This window comes from Antechinus flavipes, chromosome 4 (assembly GCF_016432865.1).
Source record: "Antechinus flavipes isolate AdamAnt ecotype Samford, QLD, Australia chromosome 4, AdamAnt_v2, whole genome shotgun sequence".
Taxonomy (NCBI): Eukaryota; Metazoa; Chordata; class Mammalia; order Dasyuromorphia; family Dasyuridae; genus Antechinus; species Antechinus flavipes.
The window spans coordinates 89,614,863-89,627,542 of NC_067401.1; the positions used below are offsets into that span (position 1 = coordinate 89,614,863).

Sequence of the window (12,680 nt, forward strand, 5' to 3'; positions counted from 1 at the left end):
CTTCAGGTAATAGGGGAATGTCAAATGAAGTTGGGGTGTATGACAGCAGGTAACCAAATGTGCAATATTTCCTGTAACTTCTAGCTACTGTTAGATTAATCAGAAATGAGCATTAGGTTAATGGAATTTGCCTAGTTGGAGGAAGAAATCAAATAGCCTATACAAAAATGGTCAATTCCCAGCCCTAGTTTTTATTTCTTGGGCTTTCGTCATTCTCTGTATATATCTATGTCATGTATATATCTATGGATGGTGATGATGCTGATGATGCTGTTGATGATGATGAACTTGCCTTACATCCTCTCACAAAGTCAGGGTAACTATTGTACCAAAGGCATAACAGGAGGTTGAGGATTTTGTTTTAAGCTGAAAATCAAAATAAGGCAAAGTAATTTGTGTAGCAATGGCTACTTGTCAAGAATAACTGTCATTAAAATTTCCATAAGCTCCAGTGAAATTGATGTTGTGGGAAAGACTTCGGGAGGGTCTATTACAAAGCACAGTGAATTTCTTCCGGATTTTCCCAGCCAAGTTTGGAAAATCTTAAAAGATCTTTTCTCCCCCTTGGGCTCTTCCTCTGCCCAGAGGCCAAAGGTCTATCTCTATTCATCCCCAGCTATTCAACATTTGAGGCTAGGAGCATATGTCAGCTGAGGCTGAATTCTTTTCCTTTGGTCAGAGTATCACCTTAAACCGCAGCCAGGAGCAGAGAAGATGAAAAAAAAAAAAAAAAAGAATAATAATAACAAAAAGAGAAGGAAACTAGCAGGAATCACTCGCTCTTAGCCCCTCTGATATAACCAACTGAGTTTACTGAACAGAAGAATTGGTCTGGCGTCATTGTTCCAGTTTCTCTTAATGTTGCAGGGTCTGATTTGCATTAGAAACCTCTGCATTCAATAAACAAAAATAGGGATAATAATGACCGAATCGTTGTTGGAAACACAAACCAAACTCGAGCAACGAGCCCTTTGCGCTAACTTAATTGAAGATTTTACTGAAGGAGCTCTCACTTTGGTCAGGAGGCACATTGGGCTTTTAATTTTACTAGCCTCACTTATTCAAAACAAAAGGACCACGACGTGTGAGTGTGTGTGTGTGTGTGTGTGTGTGTGTGTGTGTGAATGTCAGATCTGTCACACAACGGACTACAGCCTTCTTCGTGCATTCTTCACATTGCAAGCCCATCAACAAAAGAAGGAAGAAGATCTGAAGGGAATGAGTGGTTTTTGCGGGCTAGGCGATGGAGAATTTCTCTACATAAACAAGACGGTTTGGATTGGAAGTCGGCTAAGAAAAAAAAAAAATGTTAGAGCTGACCACAAGGTTGTAAATCCACAGACTGGAAGGAGGAAAAGAGAAACATTGCAAGCGACTGAAGTGTGTGTGGCTGCAATGTTTGTGGGTTAGATGAGAAACAAGCGCTGAGTGAATCAGGGAGGGGAGGGAGAGGGGGGTGGTGGTGGCTGGTGTGATTTGTTTGGTGATCAGAGCCAATAGAAAGCCTAGACTGTGATAATATACCCATGCAGTGACTGAGAGGAGTCAGAGCTAAGACTCCGGTGCTCCTTTTCACATCTGCAGCCGGAGACAGCCGGAGACTGTGCAAAGCAAGGCAAGATCTCCCATTTCCAGCTCACTTAGCCAGTGCTCTATCTTATGGGCATCTGCTGCAGCCCGGCTAAGGCAGAACTGAACCCGGCAGCAGGAGATCAAACTTAGGCGCCCCTTTGGACTATATCATCCCCACAGGAGGGAGAGCGAGCGAGAAGGGAACTGAGCAGGAGCTCCAACAGCATTGCAGGTACGGAGCTCGTCACAACTCATCTGGCATGAACGATGGTTTCTCCCTCGCACATTTTCTATAGGTTTGGCTGGATTCTTGACTTTGCCTTTCCTTAACTTTTCACAACAGAACACATAGAAGAGCTTTCCTACTTCATTGAGTCTATATTTTATGCTATTACTATCCATCTATTGGATTTTCAGGCTGTGTGAATTACAGACCTGCAAACTTGGCAGTGCCTTCTTCATTCCCAATAAAAATCAAGGGTTATGCTATCATGAGACCTTTTCTTTTTTCTTTTTTTTTTCTTGAGGGGTCGGCGGTGGGGGGGGCATCCACACATATTAATGTCCTAGATTTTAATTATGTATAACCGCAAAGCTAACCGTTGCCTGACTTTTGTAAAGCAACCTTTTATTATTCCCTGTGATTTTATTATGTCAAGTTACTATCAGACCTATGTAACCCTCCTGACCTAATCAGGGAAGTGGAATGACTTTTGCCTGGTTTTGAACTGAATATGATGTGATAAGATGCATTAACTTTATACATATAATGTTTGCCTTTTGTTATAGCAATTCATAACATTTTAAAAATATATTACTTTCCCACTCTCTTCCTGTGCACTTGATTTTATATTTAACATATGAGCTTAAGATAGATTTTCATCCTGTATTTCTACATGGGAAGTTCTCTAATTATATCTATGAGTTGAGGATTTGACATTCTGATTAACATAATACTGGCAAGACATGCCAAGGATGAGTTTGATTTGGTACCAACATGAGAAGAATCTTTAGCTTTTGATGTTGATATGGAGATCTTAAAAAGAAAGGAAGAAAGCATTGGTAATTTACTGACGACTAAATTATTTTTCAGTATTTTGGACCAGGTGACTATATAATTGGATTTCTCAGGGCAAAATTAACCATTCTTTATGATTCCAGCCTTTCTCAGCCAAAGGCAGAACAAACTGAATGAAAGCTCACTTAAAAGCCTGCTTTGAATGCTTTGAATGACTCTCAAGTACACGTGCTTGGCTGCTTTGAATCTGTAGAAAGAGTGGCTCCTGCAATGGGAAAAAAAAATACCAGATTAGGTAGGACTGACTCCACAATCTCGCAGAGAATGGCTCGTGCAGCAGGTGCAGCTTCAAGTCAAATACGTTCTCCAAGGCCTAATTAGCACTTTGCCTAGTAGACCCATCCAGACCCCTACATGTTTAATTCACTGCAAATTTCCCATCTGTTTATAGCTTCCACCAGTGCTTGATTCAGGTGTCATCCCCATTCAGTGCCACTTTCCTGTCTAAGGATGACAAGCAAGTCATGTCAGTAATATTTGTTCCATCTGCTTTTGCACATTCACAATGGAGAATTTGTATTGTTACCTTGACCTAGATTCTTTAGACTAAGACTTTTCTTATTTGTGCAGGGAAACTCTGGTTTAGCTATTATGTAAATTGACTGAAAGCTGTTCTCATTCTCCTCCATTATTGACAACAAAGTATGATTTGCTGTAGAATCTTACTGAATTCCTCCCAAAAAGATATTTTGTGGGGGTGGGAGGGGAGAAAGGAATGGATTGACAGTAAGTAAATCCTCTTGGGGCGGGGTATCAATAGCTTGTCTATTATTTTGTTTTTTATATATTATAAGGGTTTTTTAAAAAAGAAACCTTAGTGGCAAGAGGTCAGCTGGCAATGCAAATTAATATAGCTAAGACCCAGTCTTATACTATCAATGGAATCTAATGGACACTTTTTTCTTATTATCGTATACTTTTAATCAAAAGTAGATTGTATACAGTAAATTCATATTATAACAGGTCATGGATTACTAACAATGTTACAGAGTTGAAAGGTGTTCAGGGTTCTGCACAGAGGGAGTAATTGAATGTTAGTCTTCTCTGACAAATACTGTACGCCTTTCTTTTGTAATTTGTGTACCCCAAGCTAGCCTGCGTGACTTGGAATAAATCACTTTATCTTTTTACAGTATCACTTTACTCATTTGTAAAGTAAGAATTATAAAATCATTTATTTAAAGGTGAAAGGGATTATCAGGGCCAACCTCCTCAACCAGGATCACACAGCCAGTAAGAATCTAAAGCAGGGGATTGGACTAGTTGATTTAAAGGACTTTTTGGAGCCCTAAAATCCTTGGTTGTTTTGTATTATTTGAACAGTTCTCCATTGGAATAGATAATTCACAGAGCTGACTACAATTCTGTTTCATGGTCAGTCACAGCTTAAGCTTATGGCTTCCTTGAATTGCTAGTGAGGTAAAGTTTAAACAATGTACACTCCTTCAAATCTGTTATAAAATAAACACTTCCTCCCTCACTTTCTCCCACTGGAACAAAGAAAGAGTGTTAGCTTCTCAATCTTAGCTTGGTGTTCTTATTGATATGAATAGAACTGACAAACCTGGTCAAGGACAGAGTTATTCCAGATAGTTATGGAGTTTGGGGTACATGTTTGGATAAGGTTGGAACTTCCATTGTGCTACATTCAGGAAAATTATTTCATATTCATTTTCTTCTTGATAAAGGCATTTAAGAATTGAATTTGTTGGTACTGTATTAAAAGCCATGATTTATTGCCTTGGTCAGGATAAATTTTTTAAAAAAAATGTGTCTGTGACAGGAGGAGAAAAAAGGGAACCTTAAAATCATATTTATCAGAGAGAGTTTATATGATTATAAATTGTCTTGGATTACCTTCTTCTATCACTTTTAGTAGTGAGCTTCCTTTTTTTTTTTTTTTTTTTTTTGCATTGCATTGTCTGGATCTGTTAAATGGGCTGACTTGCCCTCTCACTCCCACTCACTAGAGACTATGAATAAATTGGGGGAGGGGATGGGGAAGAGAAGAGGAACAAATCTTTATGTAGCTCTTTATGCCGGATGCTGTGCCAAGCACCTTACAAATACTATCTTGCTTTATTCTTACAATAACCCTGAGACATAGGTACTGTTATGATTCCCCTTTTTCCAGTTGAGGAAATTAAGGTAGAAGGAGACAGAAGTAGCTTGTTCAGGATCACACAGTAAGTGTCTGAGGTCAGATTTGAACTTAAAGTCTTCTTGACTCGAGTTCCCTTGCTCTTGTTCACTGATCCTACCTGCATGTTACCATTCCTACTAAATTAAATGTTAAATCATTCCTAATGTTCTTAAATGGTGTTGAGGCCATGGAAAGGATTCTATTCAATCACACTACTCTAGGTTCTGTATACACTCTTCAAGTTATTTTTACCTCCCACGGTTCATTTTGTAAAGTGCTACATTTGTGTTGTATGAATTTTCCTTTCTATGGTAGATATCTTGGATACTTTGAATATTTGTAGAATTTCAACCATATAATGAACCAAATCCTATTGGGCAGGGACCATTGATTGGCATTTGGCCAATCAATATCATCCAGAAAACAGACTTTACTTCATCACTTGTTTGAAGAGCAATGTTCCATATCCATTTATGGATGAAGACATATTCACAGAGGGATATTTCTTAAAAGATGTTCACTTTTTCATGGAATGACTTCCCTACTCTCAAAGCAAGAGGTAAAAGGATTGATGAGTATGTAAAACAAAACAAATAAAAACTCATCACCTGCAAGGATGAGCACATCAGAAGATTATCTGAGACATTGGAAGTGGGAAAGTTTTATTGAAACACCCATCATGCACAGGTAGGAAATTAAATATCACTTGATTATGATGACACCTACACATAAAGACCAGGAGAGGGCAGTCTTCCAACTCTTAAAAGTGAGTACCTTTCTAGTTGGCCATTGAGAGTAGAGGAAGAGTTCTGTTTTCAACCAATCTGAATTTTTCTGTCCTATTAAATGTACCCTTGTTTCTCCTTAATGTCAAGTTCAGTTAAGTTTCTTTTATATACCCAAATGGTATTAGCCTTGTCTGCCAGAAAAAAGGAAAGTGAGAGACACTAAAAATAGAGCTAGCTTTACTTATGCTTTGTACATACTTAGTTTTGGTCTCTCCTAGTTGATTTGTTGTTTGTTTTCTTCATATCCTTTTTAATGGGGAAATGAAGAAAGAAAGAAGGAAGGAAAAGGAGAAAGAGAAGAAAAGTCTTAAACTTACCATTCATTGGTGGTTTCAGCCATCATGGACCAATGTCATTTCTGGCACCGGACCAATGCAAAATATATTTTTGTAGAAAACATGCTGATTATGTTCTCGTTCTTCTGGTAGCCATCAGTACTTTGGATAGTCTGCTAGTTTTGTTATATTGAGTTTGCATTAATCAATCAGAAGCAAGTTTGTGACAGAAATTTTAGGAATTCTAGGCACATTTTCACAAGCATATGAATAGTAGAGAGGTAATAGATGGCCAATCTTAATATTAGAGCAGAAAAGCTATGTGAATCTCTTAAGCTTCTCATAGTTCAGCTGATTTGCTTTCTTTTTTGCCTTCACGTTTTTGGATCATAAGCCATAAGCCAGAGTTAAATAAGAAATATCAGGATTGAAATGTAGGGTAATTGTCATGAATGTCCATGACATTATGTTGCTCCATTCAGTAAGCTTTTTCTGATAGGTTAGCCCTAAGGCATGAAAATATCACTCTTTCCCCTTTCATTATTGCTAGATCAGATAGGCTTCTATAGTGAGGAATTCCAAAATGTCAGATAAGAAGACTTTAAAAAATCTTATAATCCCATAAAGAATCTAGTGGAAACAGTTTTTCCTGACCCAAAAGAGAGAGCTAAAGGGATTTATAAGATAGTATAATAGAAGAGAAACCCCAGAAGTTTATGGGGATGTGAATTCTGAGAGGGCTGGAATGCTCTGGACCCTTTTGAAGTTGCCAACACTAAGAATATCGTAATCTTTGTTTTTTGCCCTATGTTATTAGGAGCTGTGTATTTGCATGTGAGTATATGTGTGTGCACACATGTGCTCGAATTGACACCGAGTACTTTTTTAGGGAAAAAAAATAAGGTTTCAGGGTGTGTAAAAGGAAAGGAAATGTAACATGCTTCTCTTTGTGACAAGATTGTTCTTCCCTTCCCTTCACCTCCAATTTAATATTTGACAAAAAACAAACAAACTAACAAAACGCCTCTGTTGACCTGAAAGCTCTGATGAATGTTATTATTCTACATCACTAAAAGATCAAGGGTAATGCAATCACAACTTGCAACATGATATTTAGGTAAGAGAATGGCAAATAAAAATTTTGGATTATTAGGAGGAACTGAAGACATAATAGTGAACATATAAGACCCTGCAACTCTCTTCCCATTTTTAGTAATTAGAATAGCCCTTCACTAATTGTCCTTCAGAGATAGAAATACCAATTAACTTCTCCTTTTTTCAGTTTTATTTTTTAATCAAAATATTTAATTCTTAAAAATCAATCTCCTTGAAAGCGTTTACCCAACTGAGAGGAGGAAAAGAATAAATAAGATAATAATGTTCTGGCCAATTCCATAACTCTCAGCAGAAAACAAATTCGGTGGTACAGAATACTATAAAAACACTCCTGTATGAAGACTTTAAGAGAATTACAACGAAAAGACAGTCACTTATGGAAAAATTCTCTTGGAAAACAATTTTTGAAGAACATGACACCTAGAATACAAATACTCCTGAATATGACATTCATGTTATGGATTACCAGCAGTGCCAAACTAAAATCCTCATCTTTTATAATTTATTTAAACAGTGGGAAAGAGAAAAGAAAAAATACTGATCTGGAGAACACTTAAATAGCTCATGTGAAATGTGAAGTTGACTTTGTCTTGTACAAACATTGTCTGCATTAAAAATATTGTTCAACCTGGCGCTAGGACTGAAACTCCAAAGGGCTGGGAGGAACCTAATCTTATCATCCAAGGAAAGTTAGCTGCCTTTCACTGTTTTTTTGCAATTATAACACTGACCCTGGGTAATCCATTATATTTTCTCATTATAACAGGAGCATTTTAAGGAAGGTAGGCAGTCAGATATTTTGCTTGAAGGCTCATAAAAATTTGGCAGCCCTGCTATGATATTTCCTTTCAGATTCTTTTGCTCTGAATCTCTTAGCTGATTATAGTGCAGTGGTTTCCCTTTATGATGCATTTTATGATTCAGAAGTGACCCAGACTAATACTGCTACAATATGAAAGGTATGTAAATTTGAGTATTGACAATTTCCTTGAATGATGGTTTCTTGCAAGTTACCAATCCCCACAAAGCTCCAATATACTTAGATTTATGTAGCCCTTAAACTTTACAAAATGTTTTAAATGTTTTCTCAGTGCATCCTTACAAAACTCTCTGAGGTAGGTTATTCAAGTATTATCCTCATTTTGCAGACAAGGGATGAGGAAACTGAGTCTTAGAAAGGTTGTGACTTGACTTAGGTTATACAAATTAAAAATTGCAAAATTAGAACTTGGATCCCTGAAGTTTTGGAGTTTTCAGGCCCAGATCCAAAGCTATTTATTAAGGCCATATCATAGCATCCCAGGCTGTAAATATTTTTGATACTATTGTTCCCATAAGACCCCATGGAGTTGATATTAGTAGCCTTTCACAGAATGAGAGAGTAAGTTACAGTTCCTCTAAAGGAGTTAATTTGTGTATGTATTTTTTGAATGCCCAATCTGAGAAAGGTACTGTATTCATCATATACCTAAGTGTCAAAGAAGAAAAAGGAGGTTTAAAAAAAAAACAGAACAAAATATGCTGTATTATGCATAGTCAGAAAACTACTGAAATAGCATGTTTTCCAAAAAAAAAAAATCTAAAAAGTGGAAAAGGCATAACATATATGAAATCAGGGAATCTGGGTGTTAATCTTGGCTTTTCCTCTTATTCATAGGGGCACAGATTTAAAGTTGGAGGAAAACTTAGAGGTCACCTAGTTCATACCCAATCCCCTCATTTTTACTCATACAGAAACTGAGGACCAATAACATTAAGTGACTTGTCTAAGGATTAGGTAGGTTTTTCAAGCTGAGGTCCCTTTACTCTAAATCCAGTGTTTCTTCTTCTGCAATCATGAACCTGGATTTAAAATTAGGTAAACTTTTTATGCCTCAGTTTCCCTATCTATAAAATGAAAGTATTGAACTAGGCCAGAATTGTCAACTACCTGAATGACAAATTAAACTGGAACCAAATTAAAATGTAATTTGGAAATATTTAGTAAAATAAATACAACCACATAGAGCATATATAAAGTAAACATTTTATTTTCTTATTTAGTTTGTGGCCTCTAGTAATCTTTGGGTATGATTTACTATTTCTATTTGAGTTTGATGCCTTTGGACTAGAAAATCCTTTGTAGTTTTAAATCCTTTAACCTGTTCTTCAGTACTGGCCTAGGCTAGGTAAAGGTATAAATTAGATCCAAGAGAGGAGCTCCCAAGAGTAAAGAAGCTTAACATTCATACAGGTTAGAGATTAGAGCCCAATGCTAGGACCCAGTTTCAGAGATAGTCCTAGAGAGGATGCTAAATGTATTCTTTTTTGCAAAGACCACAAAGAATGTGGTTTCTTTAGCAATCAGGTAAGGCTTGCATACAGTGGACAAAAAGTATCAGGAATGACTTAAATAGCAGAGAAGACTCAGCTATATAGCTGATTTACATAAAACTGTCTTATGCTTTATTATATCTGATAGTGAATGGTTCATATTTATATAGTACTTTTATTATTTGAAACATCCTTTCCTCAAAATAGACCTGAGGAATAAATATTTTTATTTAATATAATCATGAGTTTACAAATGGGAATAAACAAAGAAGTAATTTGCTAGTGACACTCATCAGCCCTGGTCATTTTTCTTTTTGCTGCTTGTCTCCCATGCTTGAAATGTTCCCCTTCCCATCTTCATCTATAAGTTTCCCTGATTTCCTTCAAACTCTACAAACCCCAGCTTCTACAGATATTCATTTATTCTAGTTAATTATTTTCCATTTATCCTCTAGTTTATTTCTACAGAGTTGTTCGCTTATTGTGTTCCCCAATAGAGTGTGAGGTTCTTGAAGGATCTTTGCCTTTCTTTGTATCTATCCCCTGTGCTTAGCACTATGCCTGACATGTAAGAGATACTTAAAATGTTTGGCTTTTGACTGAATGCATTTCACCTGGGTATAAATTGGATTTAAATGAGACAGAGTAGTCCTAAATAGGCAACCTCAATTTCTTTTCCCCACTTATAAGAGTCTAGGAGAATTGGCTTTGGCTCTGGATACAGTGGATGACCTTGACATTTGGGTATCTGACCAAGCTGCTTCCCTAGAATTTATAACAAATAAACTGAAACAAAACATTCAGATCTACCTAATTTGCCAGCATAGTTTTCACCTGCTTGGGGTGGACTCTGCCCTAACTCAATAACTGGTTTAGCCCATCTGCCTAAATGTTTTACTGTGATATGGCTGCTGCATATGTCATAGCTTCTTAGATCCCCAAATGAGAACAGGTTGCAGGTGGACAGCAAAAATGAATGAGCAGTCTTGAACAGGGCTCAGCAGCCTTCACCCCAGGGGCACAAGTCCTTCTTTGTACAACACTAGCATGGCTAGTAAGTGGCTGGGATGAGAGACAGAGCCCTGCCTTTTGACCATAGTGCAGTGGTCTCTAATGTTATTTCACCAGTATGTTTGCATGTGCCCAGTTCCCAGCCCCTTTATCCACCAATAACTAATGTTTTAACTTCTGCCAGTCACTCCCTCATTCCAATCCATCCTCTCTGCAGCTGCCAAAGTGATATTCAATTACCCTGTTCAAGAAGCTCTATTGGTGTCTCATTACTCTTAAGATAAAATTTTAAAAAAAATAATAATAGTAGTAGTAACTAACACTTATTATTGAGCCACAGACTTTGCAAAAGTAATTTATGTAATATTATCTTCTTGGGTCCTCACAGCAATTCAAGTAAGTCAAGTGGGTGCAACTATTATCCTCATTTAACAGATGAGGAAACTGAGACCCATCGAGGTTGTGACCTCCCCTGATTCCAGGTGTTCTTTTCAGTAGAATGCTTAGTCTACAAACGTCTCCATTTTGGCACAAAAACCTTTTACAATCTATCTCTAATCTATATTTTTTGCTTGTTTTTAGATTACCATCCATTCATACACTCCATATTTCAACTGAACTATCAGCTTTGACATTGCCTGTTCCATCTTTTGGTTCTGTCCCTATGTTTAGGCTGTTCTGCAGATCTAGAGTGCTCTCCCCTCCCACTTCTACTTCACAACCTAGCTAAGACGCTCCTTCACAAGCAAGGAATTTCTTGATATTCCCAGTTGTTAAGTGTTTTTCCCCCAACCTCATCCTCAGAAATTACTTCTGTCTCTTACTATTCTATTCTTCCCTCTGTAGAGACTGAACTCTGAGACTGAGGACCATTTTTCATTTTTATTTATATCTCCAGTGCCTAGTACAGTGCTTGGCTTAACACATGCTTATTGAAACAAACGGAATTGAGTATAGTTGCATTATCACAAGAAGACCCAGAAAGAGTGGAGTTTCCCATGCTAACCTTGTCTCCTGAAACCACAGAATCTTTCTTTTTATCAATTCATAAGCATATTTTAAACATTTTTGTAACTTGAGGAGCCTGAAATATTCTGCAAATGAATCTCTCAATTCATCTGAAGTTGTGGAAATGCTTCTAATGGGCTAGGTCTCATTTAGCCTTTGAAACAAAATAACTAGATCAAAATCCATTTGTATGGAAAATCTAGGACATTGTTTTGATTGAATTTTCATTTACATTGATAGGTTGATCTGGGGAAGGAAAACATTAAATCCACTTAGAATATTCTAATACTAAGTTGTGACTCTAAGATCAAAACCATTTTCTTGTTTACTCTACTCTAAAGATTTCAAATATTTTACATGTACTCTAACCTCTTGAGAGACAAAATGCTAATGCAATGCTAACATAATTGAAATAGTTTTAGATAAAGATATTTTAAACTTAGATATAACACAAGAGAATAGAGCTTTCAGATAGCCTCCACCATACATGTCCCTCATGATATTCCTGAGAATCATTTGGCCCAGGTAATAGAGGCTTTTTGATACAAAAAAATACTTATATTTATTTTGACTTCCGCTGGATCCCTAAGCATCTGGATAATGCAATCATCTCAATGAGAAAATCAATGTGTTCATAAAAAATTTAGTCAAAATTTCAATAACATAACTACAAATTTTTAAATTTGAAAGGAATATCTGTATTCAATCTGCATGCATGAAATCTCTACAACATGTCTGCTAGTGGTCAGTCTATTCTTGAAGACACCTTCAACCCAGAGATGAAGAGCTTCCAATCTCCTGAAGAGGTTCATTGAATTTTTTGAGAGATGTAAATTTTAGAAAGTTGTCCATTAAGTCTAAGTATGCTTCTTTTCCTCTTCCACATAGCAGCTATTTAAATATTTAAAGGCAGCTATTAGGTTCCCTTTACATCTTCTCTTCTTCAGGCTAAACTTTTGCTGCTCCTTCAATATGGGACTGTAATCTGGAGGTCCTCCAGCTCACCATTGTCTTTCCTATATTGAATTGACCACAATTGAACATAATACTGCAGGTATGGTCTGACTAGGGAAAAGTATAATGGGACTCTATACTCTTAATTCGGGAAACTCTACTTCTCTTAATGCTGCCTAGATTTACATTAGTACCTTTGGATGCATTGGCTGCATATTCACATGGTTGAATCACGTAGTGAATCAGTAACCCAGGAAACTCTTTAAAATTTTAAATTACAGAAGTACATTGGTAGAGACTCTTGTCTATATCAAGTAAATAATAGACCTGGATCAATATCTAAAAACTATATAAAGTGCTGAATGATCATATCTGTTTGTGCACATACTTTACCAAATTATAAATGCCTGAAAGTAACTTAT

General features: G+C 36.7%; 1 protein-coding gene across 1 annotated transcript in view; it reads left to right on the top strand.

Moving 5' to 3' along the window:
• The first annotated feature begins 1,531 nt into the window (after positions 1-1,531).
• Positions 1,532-12,680, top strand: part of GREM2 (gremlin 2, DAN family BMP antagonist) — a 139,758-nt gene continuing 128,609 nt past the window's right edge. The window contains exon 1 of the mRNA XM_051993527.1: positions 1,532-1,804. The gene's annotated coding sequence lies outside the window, so the exon portion shown is untranslated. The remainder of the gene's footprint in view (positions 1,805-12,680) is intronic.